Genomic DNA, 4,666 nt, shown 5'->3' with positions numbered 1-4,666 from the left:
GCCAGACGTGGTGAGACTTTTATGGAAGAAAGCTCAGGAACACGTGGCTGCGTTCTGCTGAATTCTCAAGTTTTTTATCAGTTTATGTAAACACTTCCCTTTTTGCAATCGTATCTTCTCTTCAGATGGAATAATAGAAATCAAGTCATACTTTGGCATTTCACTGATTTTCTCATCTAAGCCCTTTGCTAGATTGTTCAAAAGTTTTTACTTATCCTAGTAAAACAATTTTACTAGGTCGTTTACAATAAATTTACAATAAACACGTTACTTCATTTCCTAGATTGTGTCACAGCTGGCTGCTGGTATTTGGTCCTGCCACAGATTAGGTTGATTTTGCTTGGGTTATGCTGCCCTGGCATCTGACCCAAACTGTTATCTAACTGATAGTGGCCCAATTAACAAAGCAGAGTCAGTGACACATGTTCATGGTCCTCTTTCTCTTCCCTCAGCATTGGTTTATAGCCACCCCTGTAGACAGGAGATGAGAACAGCTAAACCCCTTGCTATTCTTACATTCATATGTGCACAAAAGCACATTTAACATCCTACTGAAAACCCATATATATGGAATATATGTATTTATTTGTTTAAATACATCAGAGGATCAGCATGTCCTTTCAGCTCTGGTCACACTGACCAGGAATATATTTTAAATGAACAAAGATTTCATAAGCAATCTGTAAATATTTTATCTTCCAAGGTAAATGACAGCTAAATGTGAAAAAGTAAAAGCCACAGAAACTTTTAGCAGCAAAGCAGGGGAATGAGAGTACAGGTCAGCTAGAACCTTTGCATTTCCTAAGGAGCCAAGTAGAAAATGCAGCCAAGTACCTGAACTGATATAGGCTTGCAGCCAGCTTCATCGCTGATTTACATTGACAGCCCAGGAACACACACAAGTGTTCTGTTCTAGAAACGTCGGGGCACAGAGACAAGTGGAGATGCACAACACACGTTTGCCCTTTCTGAGCATGATAATAGATTGTATAATCACAAAAAGGGATGAATGAGTTCTGTTTAACCCCTGAAAAACATTACACGATCTTCCAAAGTGAGCAGGAGGGCAAGGACATCAACAAAAAAAAAGGCAAGAAAAATACACAGGGGTTTCTGAGTTGGAGGTTATTTCTGAAGGGGTAACTTCAGGCAACGTAATAAACCATGGACTTTAAGTGACACAAAAAACACGAATCCAATTCTAATTCAATATCTACAACATACTGGTTATTCAGTCACTTTATTCCTGTTCCCACAATGCTTTTGGTTATAAGATTAACTGCAGGAGTGCGATTTGTGGCAAACACTGTTTTAACAACCACAGATTAATATTTATTTTCTATTCTAGCAGTTTCTAGAACCTCCCACAAGCAACTGCTCTGCCTGGGTTGTCAGTCCCACAAGTCTTGACTTTTTCAAACAGATTTCATCTGGGCCACGTGGGGTTGTGTAACCTCTATTTTGGGAACTGCCATCCACCTCGCTGCAGAAGACTACATTTGCGGGGGGGAACATGAGCAAGAAATATCTCCTTTCTCCTTTTTTGTAATTGAAAATCTATTATAATGTTCAAGGGAACAAGCATGTTTTGTGCCTCAAGTGACAAATTTTTCACTATGGTGTTGGTAAGCTCTTCCATACAGTTGTAATTAATTTTTTATCATTGAACATTTCTTTAAAACAAATGTACCTCTTATGCATTCCAGTTAGCGGTACACCTTGCACAACTGAAAACTTGAATAAAGGAACACAAGTACGGTGTCAGTGTGAAAACTAGAACACAATGTATACAATGGGATTTTTTTTATTTTTTTTATAATTACAGTGCAACTTTTCTGAGCAATAGTGAATACTAGAGGTCAGATGTATTGTCTAAAAGCAACAAATCAATCATCAGATAATTTGAACATTTCTTTTGGGATCAGTTTTTGGATTAAACTATATCAAATCTTTCCTATCTTGTCATCTACTTCTCTCGCAAATTAGATGGGGGTAGAAAGCAAGAAAGTAAAAGCAAGATGTCTTACATGTCTTCACACACAAAAGTCTTGTGGCAACTGCAAATTTAAAAAAGAAAGAAGAAAAAAGCAGCACAAGTAGTAGCTAAGCTAATTCAACATACATAGTATTGCTATTATCCTGTAAATACTTCTATCTTCAAGAATAACCTCTTTAAATTGATATTTTAGGGATCTAATTGTTACCTGGGCCCAGTTGATGCATATATAGAGTAATCTCTGAGAAAAAGCTGGGATATGGTCCATTTTTTTTTCATACACATAGGAATATTTTTGTCCTGCTGCAACCAAAATAGAGCAAGTCTGTAGAAGCAGTTCTTCAAATAAGGAAGATGGCTGTTTTGTAGGGAAAATTTTTTCTTGAAGTTTTCATTTATTAATTTTTTGGTATACAGTTTGTTTTGCAAAAGCTATATTGTATCATCCTCAACCACTAGAGATGAAAGAGAAAAAATTAACAGCTGTAATCTAATCCTGGAAAGCAAGTTCTTATACCTAATCAGACCGATACTTATGGTAAAAGCACTCTCTCATCAGCTAGATTGAAAAAGAAGCAATGCATATTATATTTAAAAATTTTGTGAAACAAAACACCATTGTTTAAGAAAACCACTTTTTAACACAATGCATAGGCAGCTAACAATAACTGTATGCTGATCTGTCACCAGTAGCCAGCACTTCTTGATCCTTCTTAAGTAGGCCACTCGCTCCATTACCTCAGATACGCACCTGTGTGTAGTGACACAACCATATTACATTCCTGTGAGCAGTCTCCCACTTTGCTCTTCAACAGTCTCTGAGGAAGAAAGATCCTGAAATTGTTTCCACTAGTGAATGAAGCATTACATCACCATACTACCAACCAGACCATCTGCAGTATTCACACCACTATTAGCAGTAGCTTCAGGTTTAAAAGCTTCCTGATAACTGCATACATATAAAGCAATCCAAAAGCTCTGAGCATGTTTTCTTTCTTTACAGGGACAGGACTGAATCTGCACCCTAGGCTTCCAGACGAGGTCTAAGAGGTCAGCTCAGGACTCAACTGCAAACACACTTTTAGCACAGTTGGTTCTTCTATGGAGGCATTCAAATGAATTTCCACTTCTATAAGACAGGTTAGAGAATGTTAAAGCAAAAAAAAAAGTACAAAATGCTTATTAATAACTAGTCATTCAATAGGAAAAACCCAAACATTAAATAGGTAAATTTCAAAGGCAATATTATCCTAAAAATTACTGTCAAGAAGAAAAACTGTCTAGTAAACGAGTCCAACTAAACTGAATGCATCTAAGCGTCCAAAGCAAGCGTACCTTACGTCCTTCAGAACAGCAGCAGCCCCTAGTGGCACACTAATACTGCCTCAGCTGTGGATTTAATAGGCCTGGAATAACCAACTAGCTTGAAAATAAGAATCCTACATGTAAAGTACTGTTCTCCCACTTAATTGCCGGTATACTAAATTCACTTTACATCTTTAAATATTTTTTGAATACATATATTTATTCTTCTGTAGCTAAAATTCAGGCAAGAGCTGTCCAACATATTGTGGGGCAGGTGTAAGCCCAACAGTAGCTATATGCTGCTAAATCCCTTCAAGCAGATGACATGACTATGATCACCTATTTATTGTGGCAAAACTGGAGAAATAAACAGATACAATCTTATTTGTATTGTCTTTCCAACCTGACTACCTATACAGCAAAAAGCTGACCAAGAATACCATTACATACACTTCTGCTTCCTTAAGGGTGCTATGCAAGAAACGCACCACAAGTATCCTCTTCATCTCAAGCTATAACTCAATGTACTGAACTAATCAACAGAAACTCCAGTTTTCTGTCTTAACTTCTCGGAGAACTCCAGTTTCTTCTCTTTTCTATGTTATTCTATTGCCATTTTTCCAGATAGTCGAATCACTCCATTACATCCAATTCTGAAGACAACAGGCAGAGCATTAGTGCATTTTCAGCAAAGGACTCTAAGCTTCAGACTTAATGTCATAGAATCATAGAATGGCATAGGCTGGAAGGCACCTCGGAGATCATCTAATCCAACCTCCCTGTCATGGGCAGGGACACCTCTAAACTAGATCAGGCTACTATGTCCTTCCTATAACCCTGAGAGAAGCAGAAGTTTTAGACATCTTCCAAAGGCCAATTTCACTAGGAGCAGAGCTGTACACATGTGTTCACAGATGCTTGGAAACACAGCAAGAGACGAGCGGGATTTGTACTGAGCAAGGAAAAATGCATGCTTTGAGTCAGGTGAAGAAGGAGACTTTGAAACATCTTACTTCTACTTGGCTATTTTTATTACTTTATAAACAAATCAGATTTCCCAAAGGCTACATCAAAAAAGATTCAGGAGTCAATTAAAAGGAAAACCTAACAAAATACAAAATCAGCATCAGATTTGTTGATATAGTGTACAGCCCTACAACCATAATAGCTTAAAAGTTTAGTGCACAAAAAACACAGAACCAGAGTTTCTTAGAATAGAATTACACGTTTATTGTTCACATTTGAAACAATTTGGTTCCTGACTGAACCAATGAAAGTTCTAATGCATCTGTAAACTGAGTATCACTATAAAACAATTTAAAATGCCATGTAAAATAATATTATGTATGCATGTGTTTCATTTTA

Source organism: Tauraco erythrolophus, chromosome 10 (assembly GCF_009769465.1).
Source record: "Tauraco erythrolophus isolate bTauEry1 chromosome 10, bTauEry1.pri, whole genome shotgun sequence".
NCBI lineage: Eukaryota > Metazoa > Chordata > Aves > Musophagiformes > Musophagidae > Tauraco > Tauraco erythrolophus.
The sequence above is the reverse complement of the archived record's forward strand: the minus strand, read 5'-3'. Positions refer to the sequence as shown.